A 15,517-nucleotide genomic window follows, 5' to 3' on the forward strand; every position below is an offset into this window, starting at 1 on the left:
CACTGTGCTGTACAACATACTATACTACACTATACACAGTGCTCTACACTATACACCAGTGATTCTCAACCAGAGTTTTGTGGAGCCCTAGGGTTCCTCCAGATCTACACTATATACGGCGCTCTACATCATACTGTACCATACTATATTATACACAGCACTCTACATCATACTGTACTATATACTACGCTATATATGTCACTCTACATCATACTATACACATCGCTCTACACCATACTACACTATTTACTGCGCTGTACATCGTACTATACACGGCGCTGTACACCATACTATACTACATAATATTACACTATACACTGCACTGTACATCATATTACACTATACACTGCGCTGTACACCATACTATATTACATCATACTACACTATACACTGCACTGTACATCATATTACACTATACACTGTACTGACACCACATTATACTATACACTATACTTAACTGCACTGTACACCAAATTATGCACACTATGCAATACACTGCACTGTACATAATATATACCATACAATACACTACACTGCATGGCCTCATCATACAACATCAAACATGTTTCTCTAAAAGGTTACATTCATTGTCTTCAAAAGGTTCTACAGACATGATAACTGACAGCACAGGGGTCCTATGTAAGAACCCTACAGACATGATGATTGACAGCACAGGGGTCCTAATTAAGAATGCTATATACATGATGAATGACAGCACAGGGTTCCTATAGAAGAACTCTACAGACATGATGACTGACAGCACAGGGATCCTATGTAAGAACTCTACAGACATGATGACTGACAGCACAGGGATCCTATATAAGAATGCTATATACATGATGAATGACAGCACAAGGATCCTATATAAGAACGCTATATACATGATGAATGACAGCACAGGTATCCTATGTAAGAACGATATATACATGATGATTAACAGCACAGGGATCCTATGTAAGAACTGTACAGACATGATGACTGACAGCACAGGGATCCTATATAAGAACGCTATATACATGATGAATGACAGCACATGGATCCTATGTAAGAATGCTATATACATGATGAATGACAGCACAAGGATCCTATATAAGAACGCTATATACATGATGAATGACAGCACAGGTATCCTATGTAAGAACGATATATACATGATGATTAACAGCACAGGGATCCTATGTAAGAACTGTACAGACATGATGACTGACAGCACAGGGATCCTATATAAGAATGCTATATACATGATGAATGACAGCACATGGATCCTATGTAAGAACGATATATACATGATGAATGACAGTACAGGGATCCTATATAAGAACAATATATACATGATGAATGACAGCACAGGGATCCTATATAAGAACGCTATATACATGATGAATGACAGCACATGGATCCTATGTAAGAACGATATATACATGATGAATGACAGTACAGGGATCCTATGTAAGAACTGTACAGACATGATGACTGGCAGCACAGGGATCTCATGCACACAATTTTCAGGTGCTTTCATTAAGACCCCTTTCACACTGGGGCATTTTTCAGGCGCTTTAGCGTTAAAAAAAGTGCCTGTAAAGCGCTTGAAAGAAGCCTCATCTGCAATCCCAATGTGAAAGCCCAAGTGCCAGCACCCGAAAAATGCTCGTAAAGCACCGCTTAAACTAGCAGAGCGTTACCAGCATTTTTCAAGCACTATTGGGGCGCTTTTAACCCCTGCTAGGGGCCAAATAAAGGGTTAAAAGTGCCCACAAAGCGCTGCTGCCAAAAGTGCTTTGCAGGCGCTTTTAAGGTGTTTTGCAGATGCTTCCCATTGATTTCAATGGGAAGGGGCGCTTTAGGAGCGGTGTATTCACCGCTCCAAAAGCGCTGCAAAGAAGCTGCTTGCAGGACTTTTTTTGACGCCCTGCCAGCGCAGCGCCTCAGTGTGAAAGCACTCAGGCTTTTACATTGGGATTGCAATTGCGGCTTCTTTCAGATGCTACACAGGCGCTTTTTTTAAAGCTAAAGCACCTGAAAAATGCCCCAGTGTGAAAGGGATCTGAGTGTGAAAGCACTTGGACTTTCACACTGGGATTGCAGATGAGGCTTCTTTGAAACGCTTTACAGGCTAATTTTTTAACTAAAGCGCCTGAAAAACGCATGAAAAATGCCTGAAACACCAGTGTGAAAGGGGTCTAAAAATTATTAATTTGAAACTCAAACAATTTAAAATAAAATGCATAATTCCAAGCATTGGCATGTTATACATAGTTACATTAGTTCAGCTTGGACCAATGTGACGATGTATATGACATACCTGGTGAATGTCACTTTAAACTACAAATCACTGTAGTAGTCACCGCTTCTCCAGTAACCTGCATTTTCTTCCGGGTCCCATGCTGAGCAGCTTGCCTGATGCATTGTGAATACTGAAGGTCGGATGCTCACTATGGGCGCCATTCAGAAAAAGCTATGACGTCTCGGCTCCACCTCGTCCAATCAGAGAATGCTTTTCATTCATTCAGAGAATGCAAAGAATTCTCTGAATGGCACTCGTGCTGAGAAGTCGACCTCCTATGTTCACAATGCAGGACCCGGAATCAAGTGGACTAGCAGTGTCTACTTCAGTGATTTCCAGCTTCAAGTATATATCCATAGTTACATATTCCAAGCTGGACCAATGTAACTGTGTATAAACATGCCAATGCCTGGAATTATTCTAAAGTCTATGTGACCAAAAATGCACTTCCTGCCCTAAGGCTGGTTCCACCTTGCTGTGCTGTTTTTTGGCCATAGTCTGGGTGAATCCATGGTTTTCATGCGTTTTACCCATGGTCCCACAGACTTTCTATTGGGTCTTGTGTTTTTGGTGGGTTTCTGAAAGCACACCAAAGATGGAACATGAAGAACTTTTAATGCGCTTTCAACACATAACTCAGATGTGAATGGGCCCCATAGAGTAACATGGGAATCTGGTGTGTATCATTTATACGCTTCTGAAAATGCACTTAAACTCATTCAGGTGTATATGGGGCCCTATGGATTCTTCAGGGGACTTTGTTACAGTTGAAACTTATAAAAAAGTTACTTTATTAGTAAATAGTGACCTTTCTGTTTTATATTAAATTGTTTCTTCACAATGGCAGCGGATTCTAACTATGTATGTGTGCTGCAGATGAAGTGCTGGTGACAGGCCAGCATAGTACACTGCCATTGGTATGGGACTTCAACTACAGCCTCCTACATCACCAAAGGGTCCCATACATAATATTCAGTATATGTAGTGGCTCTAATTATTTTCAGAGATTGCAAACATACTACAGAAGATAGTCAAGAGACTGCGGATATGATAAAAGAAGTGTTTGGAGACCAGATGTGCAGGAGACAGAGCCAAAGATATTTAATTAGACTGCTATTGCAGCTATATAAATCCCTTTCATGACTAAGCCTATTTTTGGCATTTGGTGTTTACAAGTTAAAATCCACATTTTTTGCTAGAAAATTACTTGGAACCCCCAAACATTATATATATATTTTTAGCAGAGACTCTAGAGAATAAAACGGCGATTGTTGCAATATTTTATGTCACACGGTATTTGCCCAGCGTTGTTTTAAATGCAACTTTTTGGGAAAAGGGACACTTTCATGAATTAAAAAAAAACGAAACAGTAAAATTAGCCCAATTTTTTTGCATAATGTGAAAGATGATGTTACGCAGAGTTAATAGATACCAAACATGTCACACTTTATAATTGCACGCACTCGTGGAATGACGACAAACTATGGTACCTAAAAATCTCAATAGGCGACGCTTACATTTTTTTTTACGGTTACCAGATTAGAGTTGCAGAGGAGGTCTAGTGCTAGAATTATTGCTCTCGCTCTGACGATCGCGGCGATTTGAACACCGTTTACATATGCGGGCGCGACTTCCTTATGCGTTTTCTTTGCTTTGCGAGCTCGTGGGGACGACGGGCGCTTTAAAATGTTTTTATTTTTTAAATTTATTTTAAAATTAATAAATTATTTAAAAAAATATTAAAATTTTTGATCACAAGGAATGTAAACATCCCTTGTGACAGTAATAGGTGGTGACAGGTACTCTTTATGGAGGGATCGGGGGTCTAAAAGACTCCAAATCCCTCCTTTACACTTCAATGTATTCAGATCGTCGAAAATGGCGATTCTGAATACTGTATATATTTTTTTAAACCGGCGCCATTGGCAGCCGAGTAAATGGGAAGTGGCGTCATGACGTCGCTTCCGTGTTTACGATTAGGAGACTGGAATGAAGCCGCTTACGGTTTCATTCCAGTCCCTGCCCAGCCGCCGGAGGCATCCGATCGGACATCGGTGCTCCTGATTGACGTCCCTCACGCTCTTCCGACATAACAGCCGAGCGGCTTTTAGCCGCATCGGTTGTTATGGCTGAATAACCGATCGCCCGCTGTAAAAATCGGTACTGGGATGATGCCTGCAGGTGCGGGCATCATCCCGGTATAACCCCCGGAAGCCGAGTACGCACATCTGCGTACGCTCGGCGGGAAGGGGTTAAAGTGAAGGTAGTGCTGCGCTGTGAACCTAAATACTGTGCATTAAAAAGTGCAAAGGTGCTCAATGAAATATATGGTTGAAAGAGGCAATGTTCAAAGATCAATATATATCCTGTCCTAGGCAGTATAAAAACGTGTCGCATGCCCTGCGATTTATTCGGATAAAACAATAAAAGTGTATCAATAAGACAATAAAAGTATATCAAACACTCTAAAGATTCTTCATAGAACAGTGATAGGAAATATATCCATATGGTGTGCACATGAAGTGAAAAAACGGTGCTCAAAAAGATGATGCACTACTTTTGCAATAAATCCTGAAGGAATAGGTGAAATCCTAAAAGGCATATAAAAGCATATAAAAAAGTTTCCTCCGTATAGGTATATGCTGCAAATGTTCTAATAAGTGAAAGCAAAAAAGATAAGTAGTGTCCATATAAGGCGCAAGGTAGATAAAGAGGAAGTAAACCCTGATGGGTTTACTTCCTCTTTTTTTCCCTGCAAAGGTAAAGCATAATGGACTACTATGCATCGCATAGTAGCTCATTATGTGTCACTTACCTGACACAGGAGCCAGCGAAGTCGCCGCTGATCCCTGTAGTCCGCCGCGTCCATCTTGCTGGTGGCGTCTCGCAGCTCCGACCAATGACAGCGGCGAAGCCGCGATGACGTCACTCCCGCGCATGCGCACGGGAGTCGCGTCTCGCAGCTCTGACGCTGCCATTCGGCGAAGCCGCGATGACGTCACTCCCGCGCATGCGCACGGGAGTCGACAAATTAGGCAAATCCATTCTTGGACTTGCCGCATTTAGTGCGCCTGCGCGCCGCTGTCTACGGTGCATGCACCGTAGACAGCGGTGCCCATTTTCGGGCAAATATCTCCTAAACCATATAGGTTTAGGAGATATTGCTTGGACCTACAGGTAAGCCTTAATCTAGGCTTACCTGTAGGTCAAAGTGGTTTGAAGGGGTTTACTTCCTCTTAAGTGGCTGTACATTAGCAGTGCCAGCATAAAATGACAAGGTGCTGGAGACAATCCTCTGGGATAAAGTGCGGATGATAGGTGACTTTCTGATTCCTGTGCAGAGTAATGTATAGATGTTCCCTTACCTTACCGCTGTAAGGTAACAGCATGTGGGTATATCTCTATGTGTTTCTTGGCAGCCTCCCAGTAGGTGTGTGTCACTAGTCTGGAATCAGAGTCCCCCTATTGTCCCTGGTGTGGCCGCATTCCAATGAACCTCGCAATGGGGCATGGGGGGATGTAAAGAGGGATGCACAATAGTGTAGTATTTCCAAATGTTTATTGACAAAACGGTAAAAGTAAAATCAAGGTACTCACAATAAGAAGTATCAAACAGGCATATAACAAACGAGCTGCGAGCTCGCCCACGTCATTTCCGGTGCCTCGTGTTTCCGCATGTGTTTGTCACTGTCACATGACTTCATCAGGAATTACAGCTAAATTGCAGATCAATTCTCGTATTACTGACTGCTGGGTTCCATGGGCCACACAGCAAGTACAAAAGTTCGGCAAGTGGCCTGAAGGCCGAGGTTTGGAGGTTGGAGTGTGTTGAGAATGGGTTTCCTCAATCGACTCCACTGTCTTCCCAGTTTCATTATTATGTTTCCAGTCCTGATCATGCATGTTAGAGAGGACTGCATGCTTCTGAAATACACTGCATTAAAGAGGAAGTAAACCCTGATGAGTTTACTTCCTCTTTCATTCCCTGCAAAGGCAAAGCATAATGGACTACTATGCATTGCATAGTAGCCCATTATGTGTCACTTACCTGACACAGGAGCCAGCGAAGTCACCGCTGTCCCCTGTAGTCCGCCGCATCCATCTTCTCGGTGGGTCTCGCAGCTCCGCCGCTGTCATTCGGCGAAGCCGCGATGATGTCACTCCGGAGCCGAGACGCGCAGCATTGCGCGGCATCTTCATTATCGAGGATGCCATGCTCAGTGCGCATGCGCCATAGACAGCGGTGCCCGTCTTCCACAACCACTTTAACAGCTTAGTCAGTAAATGATCATTGAAGAGGAACAGTCACTCGCGCAAGAAAATCCAGTCTGATTTGGCCAACTTAATTTTCTCATTGTTGGGTTGAGTAGGGATGAGCTCAGGTGTATTCAGATCCTAGTCTAAACCCCCCTAGCAATCCTCCCAGGAAGCTTATGGTTGGACTGGGCCAAACATATGCGGTAGAGGCATTCCCTGCCCCACAAATACCATCAGAGGCATTCCCTGCCCCACAAATACCATCAGAGGCATTCCCTGCCCCACAAATACCATCAGAGGCATTCCCTGCCCCACAAATACCATCAGAGGCATCCCCTGCCCCACAAATATCATCAGAGGCATCCCCTGCCCCACAAATATCATCAGAGGCATCCCCTGCCCCACAAATATCATCAGAGCCATTCCCTGCCCCACAAATATCATCAGAGCCATTCCCTGCCTCACAAATATCATCAGAGCCATTCCCTGCCCCACAAATACCATCAGAGGCATCCCCTGCCCCACAAATACCATCAGAGGCATCCCCTGCCCCACAAATATCATCAGAGCCATTCCCTGCCCCACAAATATCATCAGAGGCATCCCCTGCCTCACAAATATCATCAGAGGCATCCCCTGCCTCACAAATATCATCAGAAGCATCCCCTGCCCCACAAATATCATCAGAGGCATCCCCTGCCCCACAAATATCAGAGCCATTCCCTGCCCCACAAATACCATCAGAGGCATCCCCTGCCCCACAAATATCAGAGCCATTCCCTGCCCCACAAATACCATCAGAGGCATCCCCTGCCCCACAAATACCATCAGAGGCATCCCCTGCCCCACAAATATCATCAGAGGCATCCCCTGCCCCACAAATATCATCAGAGGCATTCCCTGCCCCACAAATATCATCAGAGGCATCCCCTGCCCCACAAATATCAGAGCCATTCCCTGCCCCACAAATACCATCAGAGGCATCCCCTGCCCCACAAATATCATCAGAGGCATCCCCTGCCCCACAAATATCAGAGCCATTCCCTGCCCCACAAATACCATCAGAGGCATCCCCTGCCCCACAAATACCATCAGAGCCATTCCCTGCCCCACAAATATCATCAGAGGCATCCCCTGCCCCACAAATATCAGAGCCATTCCCTGCCCCACAAATACCATCAGAGGCATCCCCTGCCCCACAAATACCATCAGAGGCATCCCCTGCCCCACAAATATCATCAGAGGCATTCCCTGCCCCACAAATATCATCAGAGGCATCCCCTGCCTCACAAATATCATCAGAGGCATCCCCTGCCCCACAAATATCATCAGAGGCATCCCCTGCCCCACAAATATCAGAGCCATTCCCTGCCCCACAAATACCATCAGAGGCATCCCCTGCCCCACAAATACCATCAGAGGCATCCCCTGCCCCACAAATATCATCAGAGGCATCCCCTGCCCCACAAATATCATCAGAGGCATCCCCTGCCCCACAAATACCATCAGAGGCATCCCCTGCCCCACAAATATCATCAGAGCCATTCCCTGCCCCACAAATATCAGAGCCATTCCCTGCCCCACAAATATCATCAGAGGCATCCCCTGCCCCACAAATATATACAGCTGCAGGGCATGCCTTGGCCACCTATGGTTTGCCCAGTTTAGTGCAATTTCCTGGTGGGATCACTCAGGTGGGTTTAGACTAGGATCCAGATAGACCTAAAGTCATCTCCAGTATCAAGCAGTGTGAAATAATCAGATCTTCTGGCCCATTACTTATAACATTCCTTTACACCTGAAATGCCAACTTGTGGCCTCCATCACGTCACCTCTCCAAGTGATTGTTCACTGACTTGCATGGTGACGGCACCAGGTTTTATCCCCTCTTGGTGTTAATGTTTTAAAATACAATTATTCTGGCAATCCAGGTAACTTCAACACCTTTATTGATGACAAACCTTGTCATTTAATTTGCTAACCCAATGTTCATAGAGAATATAATCACTATTATTTTCATGTGAAAAGTCAAGAAATGAAGCAAATCCAAAATGAAGGAGGAGGTTCCAGTAATCGGAGCCTATACCAGAATCCATGTGTGCAGCTGCTTCCTCTGGTCCTAATTACAGGCAGGCTGAAACATGATTCCTACAACATTGTCCACGTCCCCACATTTGCCTGTGATTTTCTCCTAGAGATGGTGTGCACTGGGGGTGAATGGCTTTTGCAGAGGCAAACTGAATTTCTTATATGAAATTCTTATAAGTCAGGACTGTCCAAATATTTGATTTGATTGGATGGAGTAATAAAACACATTGTGGTGAGCCAGATGTTGTAAAAGGGCTATAAACATGTCTAATGGCACAGTGAGATTCAGGCAATACTGATGGGGAAATAAATACCCATCTGTCCTAACACTCCAGTGGGAGTCTTTCACACTTGGAAATCTACAATGATTGAACAGTCAAGTGATTGCCTTGCAGGAAAGTGTAAGTTTAACACGTCCTATAGAAAAGCCACACAGCTGATGGCAGCCCACTTCAGCCCTCTCTTTTATATATGAGAAAGACACATGGGCTGATTTGGAATACAGTAGCAGGATCAAACAAAAGTGAAGCTGTTGGCTTTAGTAACCAATCACATTCTAGTTTTAACCTCATTCAAGATGCATTACACAATGAAAACTAGTAAGTGATTGGTTTCTGTGGATAACAACTTTTTTTTTCTATTGTTCACACACCCTACATAAGTACATTGCGGTCTTCCAGCAAATGCAGCAGATTTTATTTATTGCAAGTATGTATATAGTGCCAAAAACACTGAACAGCTCATTACAAAGTACACTGAACAACCATATCATTCCCTATCCCACTGAGACCTACATTTTTACATCTGTTTCACAATCATGGGAGCATCTGCACACACACTCAGGCGCCAAGCTATCTCATAGACCCTGCTGTAGGAATGTCATTTTGGAGCACTTATGACCAAGGCCCAAATATAAATAGCCAGCATTGGCTGTGGCCAAACATGCTGCTGATTTTAAGGCTCCATTCTCACAGTTCAGCCACATCGTGAATTCCAGTGACAAGAATCTACAGGTTTCTGTGGCTGGGATTGACCGATGTGCAGGGATAGCTGTGACTTCTGAGCCCATACATTGCAATGACTGGCTACTGGCAGCTGCAAATATTCATGACTGTTCACATAGTCAGCGATTATCTGCCTTGATTGCAGCTGGATGCACTTTGTGTGGGTTCTAACAGTTTTTCACTGCAGTGTACTGGCTCGGGCCGCAGCTACACAAAATGCCACACAAAATGTGTCCAGCTGCAATCAATGCAGATAATTGCTGACTATGTGAACAGTTAGGCTGCTTTCACACTGGGGCGGGAGCGGCGTCGGCGGTAAAGTGCCGCTATTTTTAGCGGCGCTTTACCGTCGTTTTAGCAGCGGTCTGCGGGCGCTAGCGGGGTGGTTTTAACCCCCGCTAGCGGCCGAAAAAGGGTTAAACCCGCCCGCAAAGCGCCGCTGCAGCGGCGCTTTGCCGGCGGTGTCCCATTAATTTCAATGGGTAGGAGCGGTGAATACACCGCTCCTTCACCGCTCCAAAGATGCGGCTAGCAGGACTTTTTTCACCGTCCTGCCAGCACATCGCTCCAGTGTGAAAGCCCTCCGGCTTTCACACTGGAGTGAAAGGGGCCGGTTCTTTTCAGGCGCTACACAGGCGCTATTTTTAGCGCTGTAACGCCTGAATATCGCCCCAGTGTGAAAGCAGCCTTATAAATAGCTGTGGCTGCCAACAACCTTTGCATTTGCCATTGCAATGTATGGGCTCAGCGGCCGCAACTTTCCGTGCACGTTGGCTGCTGCGCCAGTAAACGGCTGTCAGCAGCTGCAGCTATTCACACACAGCTGGCAGTCCAGCAGCTAGAATCCGAAGATTATTGCCTTTGGAATCTGTAGCAGAGCTAAATGACCGTGCAAATGGAGCCTAAAGGTGACCATACACTATACAATCTAATTGTACAATCTTTTTCAGATCTACAAACAATGTACTGCAAGGTCCTGCCTGATTCAATAAAAAAACTATATTGATTTGTTACATATAGTCAACCAATAAAAGGGGGGGAAAAAAATCATACAATCCCATATACACAATCCTATGCCCACAGTTGATCCAGAGGAAGGCAAAAACCCCATCATAGCATAATCCAATTTGCTCCAGCAGGGGGGGAAAAAATTTCTTCCTAATCCCAGAGAGGCAATTGGATATTCTAGAATCAATGTTACCTATAAATGTTAGTATCCAGGTATATTATGTGCATTTATGAAAGAATCCAGGCCTTTTTTAAACAATCTACTGAGCTGGCCAGAACCACCTCTGGAGGGAATCTATTCCACACAGCTCTTACTGTGAAGAAGCCTTTCTGTATTTGGAGATTAAATCTCTTTTCCACTAGAAGTAAAGAGTGCCCCTTGTCCTCTATGATAAACTTAAAGTGAATAACTTAACATCAAGTTCACTAAATGGACCCCTTATTTATTTATACGTGTTGATCATATCCCCCTTAAAGTGATTGTAAAGTCTTGTTTTTTTTTTAATTATAAAATAACAAACATGTTATACTTACCTGCTGTGTGCAGTGAATTTGCACAGAGCAGCCTGGATCTTCCTTTTCTCAGATCCCTCTTTGGTGCTCCTGCCCCCTCCCTCCTGTTGAGTGCCCCCACAGCAAGCAGCTTGCTATAGGGGCACCTGAGCCGAGTCACAGCTTCCTGTATCAATTCAGAGACGGAGCTGCGGCTTGGCCCCTCTCCGTTTATATTCTCATTGGCTGACTGTCTTTGATTGACAGCCAATGAGGAGCAGAGTCTAGGGCAGACGAATCATTTCTACAACATTGCTGGATCTAGATGGACCTCAGGTAAGTTTTAGAGGGGCTGAGGGAGGCTGCTGCACACAGAAGGCTTTTTATCTTAATGCACAGAATGCATTAAGATAAAAAAATGTTCTGACTTTACAATAACTTTAACCACTTGGCAACCGCCGCACGCCGATGTACGTCCATACTTTGGGGACGGATATCGTTGTTATGGCAGCAGCTAGCTACCATAACCCCGGTATCCCTGTGTTCGGCCTGCAGTTGGCTACAAGATAAAAGTTGTCTCTGCAGCAGATTTGCCGCAAGATCACTATTATTGGTGGCGGGAGAGGCATCTGGTGCCCTTCCGACACTTACCGGAGGCGATCACGTCCTCTCACTTGCTGTGCCTGGAGACGAGTGAGGGTAAGATGGCCCCACCCATCTCCATGACACTGCAGGGCGGAAGCAATGTCAAAATGTCATTTCCGCCCATACGTCTTAAAGGCACATTTTTTCAAATGACAAATTATTTATTTATTTTTTTATTGCATTTAAATTCAAATATGAGATCTGAGGACTTTTTGACACCAGATCTCATATTTAAGAGGACCTTTTAAAAAAAAAAAAGTGTAAAAATAAATAAAATTAAGTAAAATAAATAAGAAAAAAATATATAAATATTTTTAGGGCTGTGAAATTAAAGATTAATTCCTCGATTAATCGATTCATTTTTTTGATCAATCAAAATTCTTTGGATTGGTACTCACCTTTCCGCTGGCTTCCGGGTCTTCAGGGAGTTCCATTGGAGATCTGGTGACGTCACTGGACTCCTCCCTCCTTCCCCAAGTGCCTCCGTCTGCTAACGAAGGAAAGGGGGAGGAGTCTGGTTACGTTGAAGTTCTGATTGAACGCAACGTGTACGGGGGAGGAGCTACGCATGCCGTCACCCGCTGCTGCCCTATGGAACTAACACGATTGTCGACTTTACATGCTGTGTTTTTATCATCTATATGTGAGTAGTTTGTGTTTGAACACAAAAATTAAATCTTATACTTAAGCGGTGAGCACTTAGATCTTTTCTTTCTACCCATGACCTGGCGTCCTTGCTGAGATCTAAGGAGACGTGAGAGAAGTTTATGGTCCGTGTTAACCCTTTTGATACCCGCTTGCATGACCACCTGTTTGCACAGGGGTCCATGCCATAAGGTGAGAGTGATTAGTTAGACCGGAGGTGGAGGGATTGTCACGCTACTGTGAAAAAAAAAATTACTTGCCTCAGTGCTACAGTTTGAATTTAAAACTTATTTGTGTGAACTGTGAAGTTAAGTCATGGATATCAATTTACTTGGCGTAACATTATCTTTCACAATATAAAAAAAAATTGGGCTAACTTTACCGTTGTCTTATTTTTCTATTCAAAAAATGAATATTTTCCAAAAAAAGTGCGCTTGTAAGACCGCTGCGCAAATAAGGTGGGAAAAAAAGTATTGCAATGACCGCCATTTTATTCTCTAGGGTGTTTGAAAAAAACAATATATAATGTTTGGGGGTTCTAAGTAATTTTCTAGCAAAAAAAATGTTTTAACCACTTTCAGACCGGACCAATTTGCTGGTCAAAGACCAGACCACTTTTTGCGATTCGGCACTGCGTCGCTTTAACTGACAATTGCGCGGTCGTGCGACGTGGCTCCCAAACAAAATTAACGTCCTTTTTTTCCCACAAATAGAGCTTTCTTTTGGTGGTATTTGATCACCCCTGCGGTTTTTATTTTTTGCGCTATAAACAAAAATAGAGCGACAATTTTGAAAAAAACGCATTATTTTTTACTTTTTGTTATAATAAATATCCCCCAAAAATATATAAAAAAACATTTTTTTCCCTCAATTTAGGCCGATACGTATTCTTCTACATATTTTTGGTAAAAAAAATCGCAATAAGCGATTATTGATTGGTTTGCGCAAAAGTTATAGCGTTTACAAAATAGGGATAGTTTTATAGCATTTTTTTAAATAATTTTTTATTATTTTTTTTTTTACTAGTAATGGCGGCGATCTGCGATTTTTATTGTGACTGCGACATTGTCGGGGACCCATCGGACATTTTTGACACATTTTTGGGACCATTGTCATTTATACAGTAATCACTGCTATATAAATGCAGTGATTCCTGTGTAAATGACACTGGCAGTGAAAGGGTTAACCAGTGGGTGGCAGTGTAGGGGTTAAGTGTTCCTAGGGGTGTGTTACTAACTGTGGGGGGGTTGGGCTTTCATTTAGTGTACACTGATCTCTGCTCCAATCACATGGAGCAGAGATCAACGTCACTAGTTGCTAGGCAGAATGGAAAAATGTTGTTTATACAGCATTTCCTCCATTCGGCCGCTCCGTGAGACGATCGCGGGGATGCCCGCGGCGATCGAGTCCGCGGGTCCCGCGACCGGACTCACGGGGGTCTCGACCAGCGCGGGAGCGCGCCGCCGCCGGCGCGCTCCCGATGGCACGGCGGCAACGAATATTGGACGTACATGTACGCCAATATGCCTGCCCGTGCCATTCTGTTGACGTACATCGTCGTGCGCTGGTCGGGAAGTGGTTAACCAATTCACCCCCGGAAGGATTTACCCCCTTAATGACAGGCCATTTTTTTCAATATGGCACTGCTTCACTTTAACTGACAATTGCGCGGTCATGCGACGTTGTACCCAAACAAAATTGATGTCCTTTTTTTCCCACAAATAGGGCTTTCTTTTGGTGGTATTTGATCACCTCTGCGGTTTTAAAATTTTGCCCTACAAACAAAAAAGAGCCCCAATTTAAAAAAAAAAAAATTTTTTTTTTACTTTCTGCTGTAATACATAGCCAGAAAAAAATGTACAAAAAAAACGTATTCATCAGGTTAGGCCAATATGTATTTTACATATTTTTGATAAAAAAAAATTCCAATAAGCGTATATTGTTTGGTTTGCACAAAAGTTATAGCGTCTATAAAATAGGGGATAGATTTATACAATACAGTGATCAGTGTTACAAAAAAATGCACTGATCAATGTATAAATTACACTGGCAGGGAAGGGGTTAACACTAGGGGCAAAGGGTTAACCGTGTTCCCTCAGTATGTGTTCTAACTGTGTGGGGGAGGGACTCACTGGGACAACATAGAGATATCGCTGTTCCTGATTACTTGGAACAGCCGATCTCAGTGTTGTCCCCTGACAGAATGGGGATATGCCTTATTTACATAACATAGGCATTTCCCCATTGTGCCTCTCTGTGGAGCAGGCGTGCGCGCCGTCACAGTATCTCATGCACAATACGATGTACAGGTATATGTGCGGTGGGCAGTCCAGAGGTGGTTAATCGCCCTTTTTCAGGCAAGTAGTGTTGTGGTTGAGATTTGAACCAGTGACACACACACACTCGCACACACACATGCACACACGCACGCTTTCTATAACAAGTTAATGTGCAATTTTAGCCTTAGTACATACAGACATCATTAAGGATTTGTGCATACTGTAGAGTGTTTCTTAACCAGTCCCCAGTGTTACCTGTCTGAAAAGTGAAAAGCTCTAGAAAATGCTGACTGCTCTTTCAGCTTGTATTAATAATATGGTACCCTTTCACTTTAGAAGCTCCCACTCCGGCAAAAATGTTGAGACACAAAAAGAGGCGTCTTTTTTTTTCATGAGGAATCTTTCTGTTATTTATGTGTATTTTGCTTTAAAGCGTATCTAAACCTAAAAACAAAACTTATCTCACAGCTTATCCATCCTTAACTGTGGTGGCTGAATTTGTTTCCTATTTCAGGATTTGTTTGCTCTGTTTTCATCTGGTGATCCTGCCAGTGACACGCTTCCTGTCCTAGGGTGACAAGACTTACTGCAGTGTATCTAACGAGGGACCTATGGTTGTCAGTCAAAACTGCTCTGCTGATTTGGACTAATAACCCCTCCTCCTCTTCTTCTCATCTACATTACATAGGGAGGTGTTTTGTAGTTCACACAAGGTTGTTAGGAAAACTGATAAGATTGTTTGATATACAACGTATATTAAAGTCGTAGCTCTCTGCTTTCAGGTCACAGCTTCAGCCTTCAGGTCATCATTTTTC

The 15,517-nt window shown here is 43.6% G+C and overlaps 1 protein-coding gene across 1 annotated transcript in view; it reads left to right on the forward strand.

Annotated features, from left to right (window-relative positions):
* FKBP9 (FKBP prolyl isomerase 9) overlaps positions 1-15,517 on the forward strand; it is a 61,172-nt gene that overhangs the window by 1,537 nt on the left and 44,118 nt on the right. The gene's annotated exons all lie outside the window — the stretch shown is intronic.

Source organism: Lithobates pipiens, unplaced genomic scaffold (genome assembly GCF_037356315.1).
Source record: "Lithobates pipiens isolate NorthernLeopardFrog02 unplaced genomic scaffold, aLitPip1_a1.2 Scaffold_19, whole genome shotgun sequence".
In the NCBI taxonomy this organism is placed as follows: domain Eukaryota; kingdom Metazoa; phylum Chordata; class Amphibia; order Anura; family Ranidae; genus Lithobates; species Lithobates pipiens.